At 39.2% G+C, this 10,247-nt stretch overlaps 1 non-coding gene across 1 annotated transcript; it reads right to left on the bottom strand.

Annotated features, from left to right (window-relative positions):
• Positions 1-2,661: 2,661 nt before the first annotated feature.
• LOC116071534 lies at positions 2,662-2,798 on the bottom strand. The gene has a single exon (XR_004110947.1). It is a non-coding gene; the product is annotated as a U4 spliceosomal RNA (small nuclear RNA).
• Positions 2,799-10,247: the final 7,449 nt, after the last annotated feature.

The raw sequence follows: 10,247 nt of genomic DNA, 5'->3' as shown, positions 1-10,247 counted from the left end.
CCCTGCATCCCTGGGATGAAGCCTACTTGATCATGATGGATGATCATTTTGATGTGTTCTTGGGTTCAATTTGCAAGAATTTTCTTGAGTATTCTTGCATCAATACTCATAAGGGAAATTGGTCTGAAGCTCTCTTTCTTTGTTGGGTCTTTGTGTGGATTTAGGTATCAGAGTAATTGTGGCTTCATAGAACGAATTGGGTAGAGTACCTTCTGTTTCTATTTAGTGGAATAGTTTGAGGAGTATTGATATTAGGTCTTCTTTGAAGGTCTGATAGAACTCTGCACTAAACCCATCTGGTCCTGGGCTTCTTTTGGTTGGGAGACTATTAATGGCTGTTTCTGTTTCTTTAAGGGATATGGGATTGTTTAGATCTGATCCTGATTTAACTTTGGTACCTGGTATCTTTCTAGAAAATTGTTCATTTCATCCAGATTTTCCAGGTCTGATGAGTATAGGCTTTTGTAGTAGGGTCTGATGATTTTTTGGATTTCCTCATTTTCTGTTGTTATGTCTCCCTTTCCATTTCTGATTTTGTTAATTAGGATACTGTCTCTGTGCCTTCTAGTTAATCTGGCTAAGGGTTTATCTGTTTTGTTGATTTTCTCAAAGAACCAGCTCCTGGTTTGGTTGATTCTTTGTATAGTTCTTTTAGTTTCCATTTGGTTGATTTCAGCCCTAAGTTTGATTGTTTCCTGCCATCTATGCCTCTTGGGTGTATTTATTTTTTCTTGTTCTAGAGCTTTCAGATGTGTTGTCAAATTGCTAGTGTATGCTCTCTCCAGTTTCTTTTTGGAGGCACTCAGAGCTATGAGCTTTTCTCTTAGGACTGTTTTCATTGTGTCCCATAAGTTTGGATATGTTGTGGCTTCATTTACATTAAACTCTAAAAAGTCTTTAATTTCTTTATTTCTTCCTTGACCAAGTTGCCATTGAGTAAAGTGTTATTCAGTTTCCATGTGTATGTGGGCTTTCTATTGTTTATGTTGTTATTGAGGAGCAGCCTTAGTCTATGGTGATCTGATAGGATGCATGGGATTATCTTAATCCTCTTGTATGTGTTTAGGCCTCTTTTATGACCAATTATATGGTCAGTTTTGGAGAAGGTACCATAAGGTACTGAGAAGAAGGTATATTATTTTGTTTTAGGATAAAATGTTCTATAGATATCTATTAAATCCATTTGGTTCATAACTTCTGTTAGTCTCACTGTGTCTCTGTTTAATTTCTGTTTCCATGATCTGTCCATTGCTGAAAGTGGGGTGTTGAAGTCTCCCACTATTATTGTGTGCAGTACAATGTGTGCTTTGAGCTTCAGCAAAGTTTCTTTTATGAATGCGGGTGCCCTTGCATTAGGAGCATAGATGTCAGAATAGAGTTCTTCTTGGTAGATTTTTCCTTTGATTAATATAACATATCCTTCCTTATCTTTTTTGATAACTTTAGGTTGAAAGTCAATTTTATTTGATATTAGAATGGCTACTCCAGCTTGTTTCTTGGGACCATTTGCTTGGAGAATTGTCTTCCAGCCTTTTACTCTGAGGTAGTATACAGATGGCAGACAAGAAGGATCTTCTGGTAGCTGTTTTCTTAATGCTATGACACTCAAGACAATCTAACAGGATATCTACTTAAGTAAAAATTATTGAAACAACTTATCCAATATTCTGACCCTGTTACAAAAATAATTTGAAAAATCTATGTTTTTATTTTTGTGTACATCCATGTACTTATAAGTCTAAAAACATATCTTCACTCAATGAAGAATGTTATGCTAATGGCTAAAGAAAAGACAAAAATGTGTGCTTGCTGTCTAATGGGACATGTAATCTAGAGGAAAAACTGGATGATGAAAATCATATAAATACATGCATTTTACTTCATAATCTGTGAATAAATGCAGCAGAAGCTAAACAAAGCACAAATGGAGGATAAAAGAAATTGAGATCCAACCAAGAGTCATAGCTTAGGAACTTCATGGATGTAGGCTAGAGCATGGAAAGGCCACTAGAATGCAACCGTTTATGACGCCTGCCAGATCAGTGGCAGTTATTCAAGTAAAACGCAGGTGAAAGAGTTTGCCAAACAAAGGAATTGGTGTTTATGAAATCCCTGAGTCAGACACAGCTTGTCCTAGTTCAGTGAGCTTTTAAAAAGGTCAGTGGAAACAACAGAAGCAACTCTAGCAAGCAGGAGAAGATCAATAGTCATAAGGAGCCAAACTAATGATCTTTGATTTTTATACTAATTATAAGAAAGGATTATTTGATTTGTAATGTCTTTCATCTTACTTCCAGGCTTGTCCCTGAAAACACTTGGGTCTTATTTTCTCTGGTCTGTGTTAGCTCTCACAGGTTCATCTGCTTACTCATGCAATTGATTCCTAGGGCCTCCATGACAAAGAACCTCAATACAGCAGAAATCCATTCTCTTATGATCTAGAAGGCAGAAGTCTGAGATACACATTCAGAAACTCGGGGGGAAGCTGCCTGATGCCCCTCTCCTGGCTGCTGCTGCTTGCTGGTCATTTCTAGAATTCCTAACAGGTGACTCTGACCTCTGATTTCATTATACACACTCTCCCCATTAATCTGTGTCTTAATTTGAATGCCTCCCTTTGGCTTGGATGGTTGGTTGGTTTTGCTTCTTTTCTCTCTTCAGTCTCTACAGAGACTGTCAAACAGGGCCAGTGCAGACTATATTGCAAATCATCATGGTGGGGTATTGGGAAAGTTTTCAATTAGCAATAATCACACCGTGGATAAACCTCACTGGCTATGATTTTTCAAGACAGGGTTTCTCTGTGTAACCCTAGCTGTCCTGGAACTCACTCTGTAGACCAGGCTTGGCCTTCTAAATGCTGGGATTAAAGGGATGCAACACCACTGCCCAGCTGAAATGTCTCTGTCATAAAATCCCTATTATGGGATTAGGACCCAGTTTACTCCAGGAGAGTCTCATTTTACCTTGACTACATCTGTAGAAACTCTATTTCCTAAAAGTTCCCATTCATAGACACCCCAAATGATATAAAAAGAATATTAATATTCTTTATGGCATTATGGCAATAGTTATTCCTTAACCAGCTCATTCCCTAAATAACCACATCAGAGGCCATTTAATATTTCAAGCCTTGGGCCTTAGCTCGGCAGACTCTTCCTAGCTCATCTAAGTTAACCTAATACCTAACCCCATTCAGTCACATGGCTAGTTATACTACCAAGCCCTGAATAACTGTCATGGTCCTCTCCTGTCCCCTGGTAACTTCTCTCTCCCAGGAAGTCCTGCCTTCCTCTCTCTATTGCAGAATTACAGGCTTTAGCTCTTTTGTTAACCAATTAACTGGGAAGCCTGGTTTGCACAACAAAAGCTGGTGAATGTGAGAATTAGCTCCTCTGGTGGCAACCAGATCTTGGGGTCCATAATTTAGCATTTGAATACATAGCAGCCCCAGACCAACCCCAACAGTAGATAGCCACCAAGAGGACATGAACTGGTGTTTTTGAGGCATGCAAACGAGGTCATAACAAGAAGCTACTAGGCGGAGTTAGGGGTGGAGTGATACAATTATATTTGTTTTTAACATCATATTGGATGGGAAATGTGTTGGAAAAGAGTAAAATCAACTGTATATTTCATTTTCATAATATTGTAGATGTTATACAAAGTTCTCTGCATATAAAATATACATAAATATTGAATAACTATTTATTAATCATTTAAATATGCATCTGAGCTAAAGACAATATAATTGATTATAATGAGGGAAAAACTGTGTACTGGGCAAAAATAGAAAAGGAGACTTAAATCCAGATTTATAAGCTGCCACTGTAGCTATAATATGACTACCTACTACCCAGTTCTCCATGTCTCTCCTTTGACTTTTTTGACCTGTAAACCCACAGGCCAGTACATTTCAGACTCCAAAACTCTCCATTGATTTTCTTCACAATTGCCTTTACAATTTAAACAATTGAGACTTTATTCTTTCTTTAAAAAGTCTATTTGTTTCCCTGAAAAGTTTATGGAATAAATTGAAGGTGTTTGGTAAGTAACTGCCCAGGCATGCAGGGACGTGCCTCCCTGCTCCTTGGCTGATGAGAGCATGCGCATTACCTCCAGGACAACTGAGGAGAAAGTTGCTATGCTTCTACAGAGATGAACTCAGCTCCAAGACAGGAAAAGGAGGTGCTTCTGTTGCCCAGCCCCTGATAAGCCTTAGTATCCCCCAAAGCAGTGGGGAAGCTGCTTTCTCAAAAACCCACACAGGACTGAAACAAAGCAGACAGGGAAGAAATGAAGCAGCCTGGTGCCGTGTGCATCTAAATATGCAATGAAAAAAAAAAATCTCCATTCACGTGGCATTTCTGTTTCAATGGTGAAGCATTTGCACAGTGAACAAGGTTTTAAATTTTTGGTAAGATTATTAAATTAATTAGAATTAGAATCTTTTCCTTAATTCTGTATAGTTTGATTCCCGTGTTTATTTTGGTTTTTGCCTGCCTCTCTAGTTGGTGAGCTGTCTATCACACAGCTTATCTACATGTGTCTCAATAGATGTATAGAGAGCAAAATGTTAAGACCAGAGGCTGGAGAGGTGGCTAAGTGGTTAAACTGCCTAGTGCTCTTACCTAGCACGGACATGGGGTCACGAATATCTGTAATAGCTCCAGAAGATTCCCTGAAGTCTTTTAACCTCTGAGGGCACCTCCAACTCATATACGCATACCACACATACATATAACTAATAACAAAATTAACTATTTTTAAAACGTTTGGCCTTTCCCCTCATTGGGCATCTGAAGGCAAGCATTTTTACTAGATTGCCTCGTCTGCTTAAACCACCATGGTTTGATAAGAAAGACCAACTGAGCATGTAAGGGTGGTATTTCAGTTGGTACCCAAATGGCATAGGCTTCATTAAGTTGGATTAAGCAACCTTTCTTGGATAGTAGATTATTCAAGATCATCTATCTACCCAGTGAAAGCAATCATGCAAATCTTTGCACATTAAAAAACAAAAACAAAAACAAAACACTTGTGAGTGATCTTAAAAATATTTCAGGGGCTAGAGACCTAGCTCAGTGGTTAAGAGCATTTCTTGCTCTTGTAAAAGATCTGAGTTTGGTCCCCAGCATCCACATGGCAGCTCACAACTGTCTTGACTTCTGTCTTAGTTAGGGTTTTACCGCTGTAAACAAATACCATGACCAAGACAACTCTTATAAAGGGCAAGATTTAATTGGGGCTAGCTTACAGGTTCAAAGATTGAGTCCAGTATCATCAAGGTGGGAGCATGGCAGTGTCCAGGCAGGCATGGTACAGGAGATGCTGAGAGTTCTCATCTTCATCTGAAGGCTGCTAGAGAATACTGGCTCCCAGGCAGCTAGGACAAGGGTATTAAAGCTCACACCCACAAGACCACACCTACTCCAACAAGGCCATACCTCCCAACAGTGCCACTCCCTGGGCCAAGCATATACAAACCATCACATTCCATTCATTGGCCCCCAAAAGCTTGTTTAAACACATCAGTCTATGGAGGCAATCTCTGGCCATAACATAATTTAAAAAGTACATTTAGTCCAACTTTCAAAGTCCTCATAGTCTATAGCAGTATCAACAACATTAAAAGTCCAAAGTTCAAAGTCTCTTCTGAGATCCATCCAATCATTTAACTGTAATCCCCCAATCAAGGTAGGAAATCAGTTGGGCAAACTCTAAACTCTGCATCTCCATATCTGATGTCAAAGCAGTTTTCAGAGAATATATAAACCATTGCAGCCTCCATGGCTACTGCATGCACATGGTATCCAAACCTATGTGTACCAATACATTATTGACTTTATAGTCAAATAATTTCTAAAATATATTTGTTAAGGCCTAGGTAAAATGTTAAGTCCTAGATAACTGTGGCCTATCTACCGAGCCATTTTGAGCTGTCACTAATGTCATAAAGAAACTTTCTCATGCTTGAGTTGATTACATATCCTGTTACGTTCTGTTTCTCAGTGTTCTTAGAAACCCAGTCACAATAGAAGCCAGCTAGAACTGCTTTGACTAGTTAGCCATAATAAGCTTGGACCCAACGCAACCGCCAGGCAGGACTTCTCACACCTATATATAAGCTTTTATGGGTTTTGCTTTTATAAGCTGCCCTGTGCTAGAGCCCAACCTAAGAAAACACCTGCACCAACTTGGAGTTAAGACTTCCATTTTGAGTAGAGGTTGAGGAAAGTTTAAGTTCCCATGACCTCCCTGGGAACCGACATCCTGCTTGGTAGAAAGAGACATGTATGTGGGTAACGGACATCCTGGTTGACAAGACATGAATGTTAGGCAAAGAGAAGTCCCCTGCCACCATGAAATACTCCAACCAATTGGAGCAGGATAAATGTACAACAAAGACATGTTCCCAAGGAAATCCCCATCCCTAAGTCTTTATTGGTGAAATAACTTGGCACAGATGTTTGTGGATCTCAGGCTTAAAAAGCTCTATAGGATACTAGTTAGAGGTCGAAGCTCAGCTCCTGAGTCTAGGTGTGTCCCTGGTTGATCACTTTGACTGAGATGAGTGTCTGAGTGGTTTGTGTGGCAATCCACAGATCCCAAAAATATTTTAGATATTTGTTTTCATCTTTTCTATTGAATTAGTTTGAAGAAAAAAACAAGAGAGTCATGCATATTATAGAACATTTGGGAAACCTGTAAAAGTGTTAATTAAAAGTGATAATTCTGATTCTACTACATTTTAGAGTCCCTTAATCAGGATCGGTTTGAAAATGAATTAAATCTTTGTTTTCATTCTTTCTTTCTTTCTTTCCTTTTTTTTTTTTTTTTTTTTTTTTGGTTTTTCAAGACAGGGTTTCTCTGTGAAGCCCCAGCTGTTTTGGAACTCACTCTGTAGACCAGGCAGGCCTCGAACTCAGAAATCCACCTGCCTCTGCCTCCCAAGTGCTGGGATTAAAGGTGTGCACCACCACTATCCAGCTTTTCTTTCTTTTTTTAAATGGTTTCTCTCTGTGTAACCCTAACTGTCCTGGAACTTGCTCTATAGACCAGACTTGGCCTTGAACTCAGAGATCTGCCTCCCAAGTGCTCGGATTAAAGGTAGGTGCCACCACCACCACCCAGCTAAATCTTTTGTTTTCTTATGTGGAGTGTTTTCTGTGTTGTGAACAATTCCTCAGCGTGGGAGGGGGAAGGGATGGTATTCCACCAGTCAGAGAAGGAATGGTGGTGCGCTGAACTGGAGATAAAAATAAAAATAAATGAAGAAATATGAGAAGTATTAAAGATAAAGTGGTCAGGACAAAGTGATGGACTTGATGCATGTTTTAAAATAGCTTCCAAATTCCTTGTTTTATTTCCACAAATGTAAAGGTCTCACATAATTTTGTCATAAATCCTACACACAGAACACAAAATGCAACATCTTCAGCAGAGGTGCATGCGGAATTCTTGCAAAGCCAATTTAGAAATGCCAGTTCCCCTGCCAACAGAGTCACCTAAAATATCAAAGGGAAGGTTTGCTTGTCCTATCTTCTAATAGTTTTAACATGATAGTACAAACTGAGTGTGTTCCATTCTCAGTATCAGATAAAAACAATGGGATCTAAAATAATATAAGAGAGACTTCTGTGGAATATTCCTGTCTTTGCTGTGAAGATGGTGAAGTCTATAAAAAAAAAATCCAAAACCACAACAGAGTCATCTCCAGCCCCCACACTTCTACAATAATGGTGTATGGAGGGCCTCTGCTACGTATTTGAAATATGTTCTATTTTCAAAGCTAACTGGCTGATTTATGAAGAAACACACATGTGTTTTTTTGCTTCCCATAAGCACATTTGGATATTATTAAACTGAGAAGATAAAATATTGCATGGTGCTGAAGAATTAATTTCCAAATGTTTTTTTAAGATAAACAGCGTATCAACTATATCTTGAATGTCATCACTTTGGATGACCAACTAGACAGATTTATAGACAACTGCTTTGCTAAAAAGGAATTGTTTTGGTCTATCTGTCATAGACTATTATGTCCAAGAATGTGGTCATTGCCCCATCTACCCTAATGTGAGGAATCTGCACTGTGCAAGCAGAAGATCTCTGAAAATCTGTCCTTATCAATGGAACTGATAACAAGAGAGAATACATTCTACATCACACATAATTCTCTAGAGAATCTTCTCATCTTAACATTGGCTCAGAAATGATATATTAAAGGGGAGAAATAGAACCCTTGCACTCGCAGCTAAGAAAGAAGGTCCTGTCAGCATCTTCTCTGGTCAGTAATTCAGAGCCAGTACGCAAGCCACATGCTGGTGTGATCTCAAATCTGCTTTCTTAGCTTTTCTTTGCACATTCCAACCCATCTTCACATACTCAGAGGTTTTTTATGATGAGACACAAATTCTAAAATATCATCCTTCCCTGATCCTTTATCCTTTGCTGACCACGTCTGTAGCATTTAAAAAAGGAAAGCATGAGGGTGAGAAGTTTTTGAGTCTTAGAAAGGTTTCTATACCTGGTGAGTGACCTGCCCAATAGCCATACAGCCCTGAGAAGGGTTGCCCTGGTGCCTGCCATTTCTCTGCCAGAATCGATGCAGCAGAACTAGAAACTTTGAGTTCTCAACTGTAATCCCTTGAAGGAAGTTGGAAATCTAGCAACCTGGGGCAGAGTTATGTTCCCTCAGTTATGTAGCCTGGAGGAAAGTGGGACAAGATCCTCCTAGACTAGGAATGGAAGGGCAGTGGTGCCACACCCTGGTAATATTTCTCTCTATGTAAAAGTCTATGGAGGTCCAGCACTGAATGAACATGATTAACTTCATTAGTTACTGGAAGCTACTTTGTACTACACACAATGTTACTGTGAGAACAGAGCCAGTTAATAACAGGCAAAAAGAAAACCTCTCATCCTGTTTACATCCCATAAGCTAAAAGCCTTCTTCCACCAAAAAGAACCCAGAATGGAGAATGTATTTCATCCTCAGCAGCATCAAAAAGGGGCAGTGGTCCACTCTACAACAGATTGATCCTGGAGAGAAGCAACTGAAGCTCCGACACTAACCAAAAACACAGGCTGCTGCTGTGCAAGGTCAGGTTCCTTCTCCAGCCCTAATTTCTTCAGTCTTGAGAAGCGCTTTATTTTTTTTTTAAATGGTGTCACTATGTATGTAACAAGTTAGCCTCCAGCACCCTATGTAGACCAGGCTGGCTTCACACATTCAGTCATCCTCCTGCCTCTGTCTTCCCAGTGCAGCCCTCACAGCACCCTGCTCCTAGTCTTAGTAAATTCATAGCTACATTTTTCTTAGAAAAACAAAGAAGAAAACAGAAGATGAATAATTTAGTCCCTCAGAACTAAACGTAAATAATCGCATCCCTTAGAACTAAATGTGAACATATTTACCTTCTGTTCTTAAAGGTAGACATATTTACCTTATGCTTAACTAGTCTGTTTATTGAGAGGGATTACCTTGTGTTATTACCTTAGAGAACAAAAAAGAAAAACACTGTGTCGCAGATGTTGGGAAAGCATTTTTGTTAGGAATAGAAAACCACAGTAATGTGGGGAGTCATTCTCAAAAAGACACTAAATCCCCTCTCACCTTCTAGCACATGGGAGACCAGGAGACCTTTAAAATATCTAGGAGAAAGATGGGTAATATCTCTTAGCACCACGGCTCTCCAAGGAACTCAGGATAAAAAGTTGGTTCTGGGATCCTATCTTTCAGCAGTTTCTAATCATTTGTAGGAAAACAATGCTTTCTTTCTCGTGTGAGCAATAAGCCCCTTTATCCATTCTGGCTGAATTAATCCTGATATCTGGTGAGGGATAGAGACAACAAAGGCAAATTTGAAAGACAGACTGTTTCATCTCATAAGCTTGAGCTGAATATCAGCTTTACATTCAAACTGACTGAATCTGAGAATGTGTTTATAATACAATAAAATCATAGCAAGGAAGGACAAGTTTTGAATTTTTTCCTAATTCCAAGGCTCCCTGGGAAAATCAGTATGAGGAAAACTTTTTCATGGAATTAGATCTCATTCCCCTGCCAAAAAAACTAACAGTGACACATGAACAGTAAGAATTTTAATTTCCCACTTTGATTTATTTTGTTCTCTCTGTCTCTGTCTCCCTGTCTCTGTCTCTGTCTCTCTCTGTCTCTCTCGCTCTTTCTCTTTCTCTCTCTCTCTCTCTCTCTCTCTCTCTCTCTCTCTCTCTCTCTCTCT

Source organism: Mastomys coucha, unplaced genomic scaffold (assembly GCF_008632895.1).
Source record: "Mastomys coucha isolate ucsf_1 unplaced genomic scaffold, UCSF_Mcou_1 pScaffold22, whole genome shotgun sequence".
NCBI classification, from domain to species: domain Eukaryota; kingdom Metazoa; phylum Chordata; class Mammalia; order Rodentia; family Muridae; genus Mastomys; species Mastomys coucha.
Note: the sequence above shows the minus strand (reverse complement) of the source record. Positions and strands in the feature narration are given on the sequence as shown.